We start from the raw sequence: 15,531 nt of genomic DNA, 5'->3' as shown, positions 1-15,531 counted from the left end.
AAAGACATTGTTACCAATACGCAGTTATCTTCTGTTTGGGAGTGACAGACAATTTAGTGACATACAGTCTGCAATGACGTGTCTTATAATGGCATCTAGGAATTGATTTTTTTAATGGATGATGTCACCATAGTCTAGGACAGAAAGCAGCAAATGGGTTACTAAGGTCTTTCTAATGGATACAGTAAAACAATGATTAGATCTGTATAGTAACCCAAGCTTATAGTTAATTTTTTTATTTTATTACAATCAATATGCTTTCCCAAAGATTTTCCAAATATTTCAAGCAATCAACACTTTTCAAGCATTGTTCCATCACTTGTACAGTGGGGAGAACAAGTATTTGATACACTGCCGATTTTGCAGGTTTTCCTACTTACAAAGCATGTAGAGGTCTGTAATTTTATGACAAAACCAATTCCCCCATTTTATTGCATGACATAAGTATTTGATCACCAACCAACCAGTAAGAATTCCGTCTCTCACAGACCTGTTAGTTTTTCTTTAAGAAGCCCTCCTGTTCTCCACTCATTACCTGTATTAACTGCACCTGTTTGAACTCGTTACCTGTATAAAAGACACCTTTCCACACACTCAATCAAACAGACTTCAACCTCTCCACAATGGCCAAGACCAGAGAGCTGTGTAAGGACATCAGGGATACAATTGTAGACCTGAACAAGGCTGGGATGGGCTACAGGACAATAGGCCAGCAGCTTGGTGAGAAGGCAACAACTGTTGGCGCCATTATTAGAAAATGGAAGAAGTTCAAGATGACGGTCAATCACCCTCGGTCTGGGGCTCCATGCAAGATCTCACCTGGGGCATCAATGATTATGAGGAAGGTGAGGGATCAGCCCAGCACTACACGGCAGGACCTGGTCAATGACCTGAAGAGAGCTGGGACCACAGTCTCAAAGAAAACCATTAGTAACACACTACGCCGTCATGGATTAAAATCCTGCAGTGCACGCAAGGTCCCCCTGCTCAAGCCAGTGCATGTCCAGGCCCGTCTGAGGTTTGCCAATGACCATCTGGATGATCCAGAGGAGGAATGGGAGATGGTCATGTGGTCTGATGAGACAAAAATAGAGATTTTTGGTCTAAACTCCACTCGCCATGTTGGGAGGAAGAAGAAGGATGAGTACAACCCTAGGAACACCATCCCAACCGTGAAGCATGGAGGTGAAAACATCATTCTTTGGGGATGCTTTTCTGCAAATGGGACAGGATGACTGCACCGTATTGAGGGGAGGATGGATGGGGCCATGTATCACGAGATCTTGGCCAACAACCTCCTTCCCCCAGTAAGAGCATTGAAGATGGGTCGTGGCTGGGTCTTCCAGCATGACAACGACCCGAAACACACAGCCAGGGCAACTAAAGGGTGGCTCCGTAAGAAGCATCTCAAGGTCCTGGAGTGGCCTAGCCAGTCTCCAGACCTGAACCCAATAGAACATCTTTGGAGGGAGCTGAAAGTCCGTATTGCCCAGCGACTGCCCCGAAACCTGAAGGATCTGGAGAAGGTCTGTATGGAGGAGTGGGCCAAAATCCCTGCTGCAGTGTGTGCAAACCTGGTCAAAAACTACAGGAAACGTACAGTGCCTTGCGAAAGAATTTGGCCCCCTTGAACTTTGCGACCTTTTGCCACATTTCAGGCATCAAGCATAAAGATATAAAACTGTATTTTTTTGTGAAGAATCAACAACAAGTGGGACACAATCATGAAGTGGAACGACATTTATTGGATATTTCAAACTTTTTTAACAAATCAAAAACTGAAAATTGGGCGTGCCCCTTCAGCCCCCTTAAGTACGTGCCCTCTATCAGTTTTGCATTTACATTTTACATTTAAGTCAGCCCCTTATCCAGAGTTAATACTTTGACATCCAGTGGAACAGCCACTTTACAATAGTGCATCTAAATCTTTTAAAGGGGGGTGAGAAGGATTACTTTTCCTATCCTAGGTTTGCTTAAAGATTACAGGTGTCTCCGGAAGGTGGTGATTGACTCTGCTGTCCTGGCGTCGTGAGGGAGTTTGTTCCACCATTGGGGGCCAGAGCAGCGAACAGTTTTGACTGGGCTGATCAGTGGTTGGATGAACAGTGCATCAGAGCCTTTTGCACATCGACTGAAATGTTTTCCCATTCCTCCTTGCAAAACAGCTCGAGCTCAGTGAGGTTGGATGGAGAGCATTTGTGAACAGCAGTTTTCAGTTCTTTCCACAGATTCTCAATTGGATTCAGGTCTGGACTTTGACTTGGCCATTCTAACACCTGGATATGTTTATTTTTGAACCATTCCATTGTAGATTTTGCTTTATGTTTTGGATCATTGTCTTGTTGGAAGACAAATCTCCGTCCCAGTCTCAGGTCTTTTGCAGACTCCATCAGGTTTTCTTCCAGAATGGTCCTGTATTTGGCTCCATCCATCTTCCCATCAATTTTATCTTCCCTGTCCCTGCTGAAGAAAAGCAGGCCCAAACCATGATGCTGCCACCACCATGTTTGACAGTGGGGATGGTGTGTTCAGGGTGATGAGCTGTGTTGCTTTTACGCTAAACAAAACGTTTTGCATTGTTGCCAAAAAGTTCCATTTTGGTTTCATCTGACCAGAGCACCTTCTTCCACATGTTTGGTGTGTCTCCCAGGTGGCTTGTGGCAAACTTTAAACGACACTTTTTATGGATATCTTTAAGAAATGGCTTTCTTCTTGCCACTCTTCCAAAAAGGCCAGATTTGTGCAATATACGACTGATTGTTGTCCTATGGACAGAGTCTCCCACCTCAGCTGTTGATCTCTGCAGTTCATCCAGAGTGATCATGGGCCACTTGGCTGCGTCTCTGATCAGTCTTCTCCTTGTATGAGCTGAAAGATTAGAGGGACGGCCAGGTCTTGGTAGATTTGCAGTGGTCTGATACTCCTTCCATTTCAATATTATCGCTTGCACAGTGCTCCTTGGGATGTTTAAAGCTTGGGAAATATTTTTGTACCCAAATCCGGCTTTAAACTTCTTCACAGCAGTATCTTGGACCTGCCTGGTGTGTTCCTTGTTCTTCATGATGCTCTCTGCGCTTTTAACGGACCTCTGAGACTATCACAGTGCAGGTGCATTTATACGGAGACTTGATTACACACAGGTGGATTGTATTTATCATCATTAGTCATTTAGGTCAACATTGGATCATTCAGAGATCCTAACTGAACTTCTGGAGAGAGTTTTCTGCACTGAAAGTAAAGGGGCTGAGTAATTTTGCACGCCCAATTTTTCAGTTTTTGATTTGTTAAAAAAGTTTGAAATATCCAATAAATGTCGTTCCACTTCATGATTGTGTCCCAATTGTTGTTGATTCTTCACAAAAAAATACAGTTTTATATCTTTATGTTTGAAGCCTGAAATGTGGCAAAAGGTCGCAAAGGGGGCCGAATACTTTCGCACGGCACTGTATGATCTCTGTAATTGCAAACAAAGGTTTCTGTACCAAATATTAAGTTCTGCTTTTCTGATGTATCAAATACTTATGTCATGCAATAAAATGCAAATTAATTACTTTAAAATCATACAATGTGATTTTCTGGATTTTTGTTATAGATTCCGTCTCTCACAGTTGAAGTGCACCTATGATACAAATTACAGACCTCTCCATGCTTTGTAAGTAGGGAAAACCTGCAAAATCGGCAGTGTATCAAATACTTGTTCTCCCCACTGTATGTGCATGATTTAGTAATGAGACACATCACATCAAAATTATATCTCTTCCACTTTCTCCAGCGGCATGCATCACATGCAGTTACACAGCTTTGGTGAACCCTCAACGAAAACAATGAGAGAGGAAGAGAGAGAGAGAGAGAGAGGATAAGAACTCCCAGTGTAGTCGACTCATTACTCTGTTATGGATTGCACATGTCAAGCCGTAAGTGCTCCTTTATCCTTCCATGCACTAACCCGTATTTCCCTAGTCCCAGTGAAATTTACCATGTTAAGCCCCACGCCACCAGGGGAAAAGCGGTGTGCAGCGCTCCAAGATTTATCGGAATGATTAAATTAGGCAGAGGCGAATAAGGAGGATGGGGAGGAGAAAAAAATCTACATAAAAATCACGCCGAAGTTTTATTCAGTGTTCAAATTGATTAGCCCTGTTTTACCTTTTACAGTGTTACATATCAAATTGGGTTTCAAACAAAGAGTAGTGAAGGGGGGTGCTCGCATGGGTGGTTTGTCACAGAATGTACACTAGATATTGATATTTGAAAGACTTAATCCATTACGATCTGAGCCCCTTGAAAAGTTCACGGCACAAATACACCCTCAAATTGGAGAAATGGCCTTGTTAGTGCTGTTCCTCCAAAAGGCATGCCACGCCTGCACTTGTTCTATTTTCTTGTCCAATATCCATTGCGGATGGCAACAGCCTCAAGGCTAATAAACAGAAGTGTTGACATAATTTGATTTGAAAGTGTTCATGTCAATTATAACCGATTTGAACAGAGCCTCAGGCCAAACAACGGAGACCAACTTGTACTTGTAGAGGATGAACCAATCGTGTGTGCACGCTAACTGGAATTCAGGCAGGGGATCTGTAAAAGCTGATTTGAAAAGTGCAACTACAGCACTAATACAGCACTATTGTGTTTTGGTCTTTAAACAACGTTGTTGTTTATAAACTCTCCCATTAAAGAGCCTTTAGGAAGCTGTCAGTTAATAACCGACTCTCAGAGAGAGTAAACTTTTTTGATCTTTGGTTTCGAAATAGGCTAATGGGACTGATTTATGACGTTTGCACTTGTGCAAAGATGTCACCTATTGTTTTTTAAGGAAGGAATATAGGCAATTAAAGTAAACTAAAAGTGAAATCATAGAATGTATTGATTTACACTTAACCTTATTTTACTAACCTAGGTACACACAAAATGTCTATATAGTGCCAAATAAGTGTTTTTTGGCTTGTAACCATAGCGGATCTTTTATGGTGCTATATAGAACCTTTTATTGGAATGTTCTATAAAGAACCATGTTTATAAGGTTCCAAAATGAAACTTTAAGGTGCTATTAAAAAAGGTTCCACAAAGAACCATTAATAAAAAGTTCCACATAGCAACAACAACAACAAAAAAAGGGTCTGCTATGGTTACAACCCTTTTTGTGGCTATATAGAACAAATGTTCTTATGGTTCTTTATATAACCTTTATGGAGAATGGTTCTATAAATAACCTTCTTCAATCTGGAGGGTTCTTTTGTAGACCCTTTTGAAGAACCATACAGGTTTGTTTATTTATTTTGGTGCGCCATATTATAATCGTTTCATTTCCATAGACGTTATGATTGTGTTAATTGCCAAGTTGAATCAAATGTGCTAGCCCTGAAATGGCTGTGGCTGCCCGAGGACAAAATTTGAGAACTGATGTAGACAACAGCACTTTGAGATTTCAGCTGATGTAAGAAGGGCTATATAAATACATTTGATTTGATTTGAATTGACAGAAGGCCAAACGTGAGTCTTTCACAAGACGCCATTAACGGCCATTGGTCATATTCACAATGCAATGTCATATAACACAACAGGTTAAATCCACTGGAATGACATTTACTCACTGTTGAAGAAACAGAGCTGTGATCAAACCACGCCCCAAAAATGTTCTAATCAGCCACTTACATTTGAATTATCACTAAAAGAGGGAAGAACCCTTTTCTAAACTGCAAAAAACCCTTGGCAAACCCACTTTTCTTAATGTGTATCATATTTTATGAACCTATGAACTATGAATTTTTACGTCAGATTTCAATCGTGTAGGCCTATTGTTTAACAACAATTTTGTCAACATTTACATTTAATTTATAACATTCGGTTATTTAACCACAAGCAATGGTAGGTTAATTACATGTTTGATCAAATGAATGCGCAAATAATTCATGTTTATTCTTTGCGGAACACTATGCTGTTCAGATTGAACGGAATGGGCAGACGCACGCGCGCAAATTGCGCAAATCAGGTCCAAATGCAGCCTACTGTCCTGCCTATCTATCGTAGTGTAAAATACCACATCTGACTGTTTGAGAACACATGTAAGAAAACGGGCTAATTTAAGATCACTATGTCCACGTTGTACACATACACCGCTACCCTTCCGCAACCCTCCCTCTCTCCTGGCCCAGTTTTTTCTCAAAAGGGTCGACCGTGAAGGTTTCAAATAACGTTCGACCCCCAAATCCTCATCTGTTTCCACTCTGTAATGTCATTCACCAGCGAGCGGTCACGTGAGCGTAGAGAGGAGGCTGTACGTTGTGTGTGTGTGTGTGTGTGTGTGAGTGAGTGTGTGTGGCGGGGGGGTAAACCGACTATGGGGGCACTCGACACGGGTCTTCCCACCGCCAGTCGAATGAGGTAGATTTAGGAAAAATCCCAAAACCTGGGACGTGGAGATAAACCACAGCAGCAAACAGATACGCATGGAAATCATCGCACGGCTCGCATTTGGGATCATATACTTCTGTTCTATTGAGGCGATCTACTTACTGAAGGAGACTGATATGAAGACGGAAGACAGACTTGCAAGAAAGAGAATGATTGTAGCGGTGGTTTTCCCCGTATCAAAGTGACTCAACGCTTTTGCCCAATTGAAATGTATGATTATTCTCCACTTCGTTATTTCATGGACGCGACATAAGCTTTTTTTTTTGCAGGGGAAAAGGAATTTTCAAGTATCTCTCATCTGCCCCCCATAAACTAACCTCTCGGAGGGGGGCGGTTTAAAAAAAAAAAAAGACTCTTCTCACGCCACTAAAGTAAGGTCTTACTATTTCCTTTCTGGCTTTCTTGCGTTTTTTTAGAGAGAGAAATGAGAACGAAAACAATAGTTGTTTGATTGATTCAAAGTACCTATCCATAGGCTGTAAACGTTTTCTCACAGTAACGTTAGTCTTCAACGTACCCTTCTTCCCGCAGATGCCTTTGTTCAACTTCACAAAACGAAAACAGTTTAAAAAACACTTATTTCACACCAGTATGACAAAGTTACATTATAACTGTATTATTATAGCAAAACGTACTTTTTTATTTTCTTAAGTAATTCATATTTTCAACCATAACTAAGAAAGTCATTAGTGTTTTATTATATTTTTACTTAGTCAGCAAGACGTTGAGTAAATAAATCTACAATGTTGCAGTATGTAGCCAAGCCGTTCAAATGTATTTAGACAAATGAAGTTGAATTCCTTGATGACTATTTTTGGTTTAGAGACTCGTATGTAGTCTACAGTAATCTCGTTAAATGTGGTCTCCACTATGTTTTCGTGTTGCAAACAACCGTATAAAAACGGCGCGGCAATTGGTGAAGGCTTGTGCCCAGGGGATATGCGCTTTTCACTTCGTTCCCAAGGACGGCCTATCTCAAGACTGTTATTATGTTGATGATGTGTTCCTTTTGAGATGAGCTCAATTGTAGGAGCCGCCATTGAAGCGTGATCTGAGGGCGATTGTCATGAAATCATTGGGCATAAAAGATCTAGGCCTATACCTAAATTATAGCTCAGAAAAAGATTGAATTTGAGCCATAGCTTCTGTTTCACTCTCCTATTAACATCAGTTCAATATATCAGTGAGGACGCGGTGAACTTTTGATGACGCATGCTGTGCTGGAAAGTTTTGGACACGGTTCGGTTGCCCACAGGCAGTGCTGAATTATCCTATTTTATGTAGGACGAATCGAATTTGAATCACAATTGGTCTTGATTTAGCATCTAAGCAATTCTAAAATCTTTCCAGAGGCAACATTTAGTTCCTTTTGAACAAACTCTCACTTAATTGAAACCCAAATAAGGAAAGACAATGAATCAGTGTGACTGATACATAGAAATAACAATGAAATACTTACGTTTGGACTATATTGTTGTCATATTATATATGACATATTTACACCACCCTCTAATGCAGCGTATATATATATATATATAATAGCTTCACAAAATACGTATATTGAGGTCTATGTCAACAGAAAAACATTGGATTTATTGTTTTCTTCCAGGCTTTTTAAATTGTGAAATCTGCTTGCAGTTAAATATTACATCTTGTTGTTGGATAGAATAAATAAACCACTTTGTAATGATGAGATCCACATGTTGATTGTCAGAAGGGAGAAAAAGTGCCATCCTTTAGAGTAATTGGACAACACCTTGCATACAAAGAGACACGAGCCAACTGTGTCCAGCATCCTTAATGTCACTTTAATTGAACAATTTATCACCACTGATCACTGTCAGATGCTAGGAAACAAAGAAGAGGAAAAGGCAAGAGGAATGCTGCCAGGCAGGCAGAGGCAGTTAACTGTGACCAAAGGATGTCACAGACTCTGTATCTGCCTTCGGATAAACCACAAATCAATGCATTTATGACTGACAAGCCCGTAAGGAGCTGTAAATGAATAAAAGTTGCTCGGTGATGAAAACATTTAATCTGAAAACTCTGTTTATTGAACAAACTTTTGATTTCCCCGAAGCGTTGGGGGATTTTTTTTTTCTTCTTCTTCTTCTCACTCGGAAGGGGAAAAGTTAATTGAATTGTGCCCCGGATATGATTTTTATAAAAAGGTCTTTGTAGGTGTCCTCCCTAGGGTTGTGAAATTCATTTCCTTGCAATTATTACTTTCCGAGCTGTTTTCTTATTTCCCACTTATCTGCACGGTGCTTTTTCTCCATTTTTGAAAGGATCAAAAGGAGGTGATTCCAGACTCTAGTCTTCAGGCCCACTGTCAGAGTAAATAGTAATTACACTGAGGGGCACAAAATTAAGTTTTCGGTTGTTTGACTTTCTGCCTCCCACTTTGAGGCCTGTTTAGGAGCTCACACAAGGCAATGGTTCTTTATACGTTAGATTGCAGGACCTTCATGTCGCTTTGTCAAACCAAATTCAAAAGAAACTTTGTATTATTAACAATTTCATGTAGTACTAGGCCTAATTGTTTTGTTTGTTGTTTTTCTTCTATTGGGTGAGTCTTTACCACGCAGTGCCATGTTGATTGCGTTTGAAATTAAATAAGAACATTTTTGGTAACATGTTTTCCAATTAGCCCTGTTGCTTTTCAGCTTTGGACGCTATGGTGACAGGCAGCATTAATAGCAGCTGCACCAGCGGACTCTATTGTGTTATCAGCGAGAGAGAGAGAGAGAGCGGGATAGAGAGACGTGTGTGCAGCACCTGCCGTCTTTACTCGGCCTACTAATTGTGTTTATTCCTCTTAATTTGTCCTGAGTGCTAAATCGGTGCACTTCAACTGATGTTGGGTGCAATTTGTCTGGCGGTGAATGGAGGAGGCATTGTGTCTTTGAACGGTAGCCCTTTTCCCTTTGATACCCGGACTTAGTGGTTTCAATCGTCGCTAAGGGAGGAGACCTTTTACGTAGTCAGTTAATGGAAAGGGTGGATCACGACTTGCGCTGTAGATTTTTTATTTGATTTATTTAACTTTTATTTAACCAGGTAGGCTAGTTGAGAACAAGTTCTCATTTACAACTGCGACCTGGGCAAGATAAAGCAAAGCAGTGCGACACAAACAACACCACAGAGTTACACACGGGATAAACAAACGTACAGTCAATAACACAATATATTTTTTTTTACATATACAGTGAGTGCAAGTGAGGTAAGATTAGGGAGGTGAGGCAATAAATCGGCCATAGTGGCGAAATCATTTCAATTTAGCAATTAAACACGGGAGTGGTAGATGTGAAGAAGAGGAATGTGCAAGTAGAAATACTGGGGTACAAAGGAGCAAAACAAAATAATAATGAGGGCTTTGACTGGTTTGTGACTTAACCCTTCATCAAGATCTCAGTGGTGAATCGTAGACGGAGTAGCCTCCATTAAAACTGCCCAAAGGAGGGTCGAAATAAATCGGACTATCTTCCAGGCTCCAGTTACTGCTTGTAGCTTTCCACCTCACACCTGCACTGTGGCCACAGGGGATAAGCGATTAGGGCCGTGGAATTATTGACCGCTTTGACCAGACGTGTTCACCGGAGTCCAAATCAGTAGATTGGCCTCTGCAACAGGCCCCTGTTGGAGGTGAGAATTTGCCCTAACCCCGAGATTCCCAAAATGATATTTACACACAAGTCTCCCCTGAGCGCGGTTGGCCCAAAACAAGCAGTGCTCGCTTTAGGGTGTGCCGTAGGGTCAGAGCCCGAGACCAGATAAGACAGACAGGAATAGTGGTGGCGAACTCGACAGGATTGATCCATATCACACTCGGTTGTACGCCTGAGCTAGGACGGGAGGCTCAAGTCTCTTCTCTGTCTCATGCTGGCTTTTCCGAAATCTGCCCACAGACAGATAAAGCTCAAGCTCTGACCTTGCTTTGGCACCAGAACTTCCTCTTGTCTATCTGGGGGCTCTAAAGGGACTTCATAGACACACTGCCAGGGCATACACATCCCTCGTCCCCAGATACGGGGGGTTTGCCCCAATGATTTGCTCCAGTTCCTTTGATGATGATGTGTTGATAGTGCATTATTTACTTTGGGGAGGGGTCAAGGGTACCCCCTTGTTTGACTCCTATGCCGGCTATTCCCCACACACCCCTCCTGTTCCAATCCTCAGTCTTTATGGTTATGGAGTTAATGTGAACTGGTGTTTCATGGAGAGGTTGTAATTAACACCCCGCCTGGGATAAGCCAGGCGATTGGGCTCTTTCTGTCTCTCATGCCCCCTCTGATTCCGTCACTGGGCCGCTCTCCAGCTTGTTAAGTATGACTACCAGCTGGTGTTCCCAGATTGATGGAGCCTTCGCCTTGGGGCGTCCTCACAAACCTGGTTATGTCAGGAAAAATGCACCCCACCTAGAGTTATGACCCCTAGGAGGTTGTGGAGAGCCACTGACACCCCATTCATACGCCTGAGGGGGTCATGTTGGCAGGTTGGGATTGGCCCATTTATTCTCCACTTAGGGCCCACACTGGATGGCTGTCCCATTGAGCCATTGTCAGGGGGATTTGTGAAGTCTTAGTTTGTCTTATAAGGAGTTGTCGTAAATGTAGGCCTACATGAAGTATTGTAAGTATTCCTCAGACCCACCGACAGACTGTCGGAGTTGTGTGCTGGTGGGGTGTAGTATCGAAGGGGATCCCCATCCCCCAGTGCATTCTCAATCAATGCTGTTGATCACCCCAACATGTTGAAGTAAAGGAATTCAAGGTAAATTGAGATACTTTTCTGAACGAGCAAAAGACATATGCAGGAGCAAGGACACACATATACAGTCGTGGCCAAACGTTTTGAGAATGACACAAATATTAATATCCACAAAGTTTGCTGCTTCAGTGTCTTGAGATTTTGGTCAGACGTTGCTATGGAATACTGAAGTATAATTACAAGCATTTCATAGGTGTCAAAGGCTTTTATTGACAATTACATGAAGATGATGAAAAGAGTCAATATTTGCAGTGTTGACCCTTCTTTTTCAAGACCTCTGCAATTCACCCTGGCATGCTGTCAATTAACCTCTGGGCCACACTGATGGCAGCCCATTCTTGCATAATCAATGCTTGGACTTTGTCTGAATTAGTGGGTTTTCGTTTGTCCTCCCGACAATTGAGGATTGACCACAAGTTCTCAATGTGATTAAGGCCTGGGGAGTTTCCTGGCCATGGACCCAAAATATCAATGTTTTGTTCCCCGAGCCACTGAGTTATCACTTTTGCCTTATGGCAAGGTGCTCCATCATGCTGGAAAAGGCACTGTTCGTCACCAAACTGTTCCTGGATGGTTGGGAGAAGTTGCTCTTGGAGGATGTGTTGGTACCATTCTTTATTCATGGCTGTGTTCTTAGGCAAAATTGTTAGTGAGCCAACTCCCTTGGCTGAGAAGCAACCCCACACATGAATGGTCTCAGGATGCTTTGCTGTTGGTAAACTGATGGTAGCTGTTGGTAAACTGATGGTAGCGCTCACCTTGTCTTCTCTGGACAAGCTTTTTTCCGGATGCCACAAACAATCGGAAAGGGGATTCATCAGAGAAAATGACTTTACCCCAGTCCTCAGCAGTCCAATCTCTGTACCTTTTGCAGAATATCAGTCTGTCCCTGATGTTTTCCCTGGAGAGAAATGGCTTCTTTGCTGCCGTTCTTGACACCAATCCTGTCCTCCAAAAGTCTTCGCCTCACTGTGCGTGCAGATGCACTCACACCTGCCTGCTGCCATTCCTCAGCAAGCTCTGTATTGGTGGTATCCACGATCCCGCAGCTGAATCAACTTTAGGAGACGGTCCTGGCGCTTGCTGGACTTTCTTGGGAGCCCTGAAGCCTTCTTCACAACAATTGAACTGCTCTCCTTGAAGTTCTTGGTTATCCGATAAATGGTTATTTATGTGCAATCTTACTGGCAGAAATATCCTTGCCTGTGATGCCCTTTTTGTGCAAAGCAATGATGACGGCACGTGTTTCCTTGCAGGTAACTATGGTTGACAGAGGACGAACAATGATTCCATGCACCACCCTCCTTTTGAAGCTTCCAGTCTGTTAATCGAAATCAATCAGCATGACAGAGTGATCTCCAGCCTTGTCCTCGTCAACACTCACACCTGTGTTAACGAGAGAATCACTGACATGATGTCAGCTGGTCCTTTTGTGGCAGGGATGAAATGCAGTGGAAATGTTTTTGAGGGATTCAGTTCATTTGCATGGCAAAGAGGGACTTTTCAATTAACTTTGCAACTAATTGCAATTCATCTGTGGTCCTTCTGTAGCTCAGTTGGTAGAGCATGGCGCTTGTAACGCCAGGGTAGTGGGTTTGATTCCCAGGACCACCCATACGTAGAATGTATGCACACATGACTGTAAGTCGCTTTGGATAAAAGCGTCTGCTAAATGGCATATATTATTATTATTATTATATCTGATCACTCTTCATAACATTCTGGAGTATATGCAAATTGCCATCATACAAACCTGAGGCAGCAAACTTGCTGAGGCAGAATGTTGCTAAGACGAATGAATGTTGCTAAGATGACAAGTGTCACAGACTTTCTCCTCAGTCACAAACAAAAAGCACACGCTCTGTTAATGCACAACGTGGCACTTGAATTACACATTACGTTTAACATTTCTATTAGCAATGTACGAGGTTTGCTAGAATGCCAACATGTGACATTCGAAATGCATACCAAACATAGTAAATCTTTGTTTCCCCTCTGCTTTAGCATTTCAGTGCTATAGAAAGTGGGAATGTTGCTGTGTTTACATGCCCCAGAGAGCTCCATTCTAGCATTCTTTCGAAGAGTGTGATGCCAATAGCGCTTCAGGCTTGGGAGTGGGGCTACAGCTATACTTAGACAGAAACTGGCAACAGTAGTGGAAGATTGGGTCAGGTAGTAGTAACAGCCTGCCCAAGCTGGAGGAGGGGTGGTAAAGATAGGGGTTAAAGGGGGGTGTGTACGGGGGGAGGGGGTTGGGCGTTGAGTCTTTAGAAGCTAAAAAAGCCCAGAGGGGAGAAGTGGTAGGGGAGGGAAAAAGAGCGAGAGCGAGGGAGATGGGGGTCTTCATGTGCGAAAAGCTGTTAATCCTCTGGCTTTTGTGTCCAAACAGAAAGCTCAGGGCAGGATGGGTAGGTCCAGGCGCATTCAAAAGCCCCTCTTTTGTTGTCGTTCTCCCCCAAAACTGGCGGACATCTGGTAGGGGAAACGGAATGGCAATGGGGGAACTTTGGGGGAAGGGGGGTTGAGCGAGTGAGGGAAAGGGGGTGTTGTTATAGCGAAAAGGAGGGAACGACCAATAGGAGTTGGCAGATCACTGATGGATGCAAGTAATTGTGTGTAGTGCAAGCATGAAAACATGGGCCTCTGGGAGAGCGGGGGCTAGGGAAAGGAGGAGAGGGGGGGTGAGTTTGCATCTCACGGCTGTTACAGCGCATCACTCAAGGATGGGTTAAACAGGAGTAAGAACGTTTCTGTCAAGTCATTTGTTCATCTCAGTACACGGGGGATATTCGTCTGGTTGTGACGAATAGCATAGCAGTCAGGGAGCCCCCTATGTCAGCCTCAAACAAGTCCAATTGGAAGTACCCGGAAGGCGTACAGTCCTTCTGGTATCCTATCGAGTTTGACTCGATTTGTATGCAGACGCTGTTTTTTTTGTTTGTTGCAAATACAGTGGCTGTTGTTGTGTGCCTAAAACGCCTCCTCACGATTTCTCGTAATTCTCATTTCCGTCTCTTTTCAGACCTACACACTGAAACCATTTATTTTGTATTTATAATCCCCCTTTCCCGTCAAAGCTCCAATCAAAAGACTGTAATTACAACTGGGAGAACGAGCTCCTTCTAATAGCGTGGCAGCGCGCGCCTGGTTTTCAAAAGGCATGTGCTCTAGCCTGTATACACAAATGACACTGCACCAGTGGTGCGTGTAAAAGAGCGAGTCGAGATGCATTTTGTTTCCCTCGCCTTTGCTGCGAATCACAGGCTTGTCTCTTGCCGACGAGAAGAAAGGAACGTGTTTTGTCATGCGCATCTCTCTGGAAGCAAGTACACCTTTCGCAGGCGAGACGCCCTCGCAGGCAGCTCGACGTATGACATTTCTATGTAAATACCGGGCGGCCCCCGCTGTATTCAGGAGGACAGCTAACAGACTGTTTTTTCCCAGACATTTGTTGTGGTAAATGCTTGGCTGTTTGGACCCAACCGTTACCCTGTCAGGTGGGATGAAGGCATAGTTGTGCTCCTTATTTTCTTGTTTAGAGCACTGCTGCTATCCGTGTGTGTGCCTCGGGTTGTCCACAACCTCTGGCTACACACACGCACACACACACACACACACACGCACACACACACACACACACACACACACGCACATATGAAAGGTAGCAACACCAAGCCCCCCTGTATGATACAATAAAACTGTATTTTTTTTCTTAATTTTTTTCTTACCTCATCCCCAAATTTTGAACAGTAGCCAATCTCTAGCGGTAGCTAAACGTAATTGAGAATGGAAGAATGATGGGGAAAATACATAAATTAACTCTTGTGTCTCAGTGTCAGTGGAGATAATCCTGGCAATCAGAGAGATACGGCGCTTTGGAGATTACTGGGACCAGAGGGAGGTGTATCTATACAGCCTTCTTATTTATTTATTTATTTATTATTACACACGCTGAAATACATTTGGGGGAAAAAACATTTCTCTTTTTTTTTTAATTGGAGAGATTGTCTCCCACGGTAAACCGCTTTACACTTTTTGTTTGTTACAAAAGCGGGGATTTGTGGCAGCTAGAGTAGCTGATTGAGGGCCCCTGTCGCGCTCCCTCTTTTTCCCCAGTGTCAAGATTAGAGAATAAGACGAATGATACCTCGCCGTACACCTGTAATTTGTGGGCTTCCGACGTTGCTAGAGCGTTACCTGAGCGTTGTCTCAGCGTTCTGCATTGACCTGGCCTTTTGCCATTGAGCAGCGGTGCTCTAAGAAAGAAAGACTGCCGATTTATCTGCAGGGATGGGAATTGGATGAACAAAGGAGGGAGAACAGGAAGGGAAAGCCTACAAGGAAATA

At 43.0% G+C, this 15,531-nt stretch overlaps 1 protein-coding gene across 11 annotated transcripts in view; it reads left to right on the top strand.

The window, feature by feature from the left end:
* LOC118386029 (receptor-type tyrosine-protein phosphatase S-like) overlaps positions 1–15,531 on the top strand; it is a 286,681-nt gene that overhangs the window by 59,522 nt on the left and 211,628 nt on the right. For 3 of the 11 annotated variants that reach the window (XM_052526703.1, XM_052526704.1, XM_052526701.1), the window contains exon 1: positions 6,282–6,785. The exons of 2 other annotated variants lie outside the window; for them this stretch is intronic. The gene's annotated coding sequence lies outside the window, so the exon portion shown is untranslated. Of the gene's footprint in view, positions 1–6,280; positions 6,786–15,531 lie in introns of those variants that run through there. 6 more of the 11 variants (XM_052526725.1, XM_052526712.1, XM_052526696.1 and 3 more) reach the window with 5 other exon arrangements.

The sequence above is a fragment of the Oncorhynchus keta genome, chromosome 1 (genome assembly GCF_023373465.1).
Source record: "Oncorhynchus keta strain PuntledgeMale-10-30-2019 chromosome 1, Oket_V2, whole genome shotgun sequence".
NCBI classification, from domain to species: domain Eukaryota; kingdom Metazoa; phylum Chordata; class Actinopteri; order Salmoniformes; family Salmonidae; genus Oncorhynchus; species Oncorhynchus keta.
Note: the sequence above shows the minus strand (reverse complement) of the source record. Positions and strands in the feature narration are given on the sequence as shown.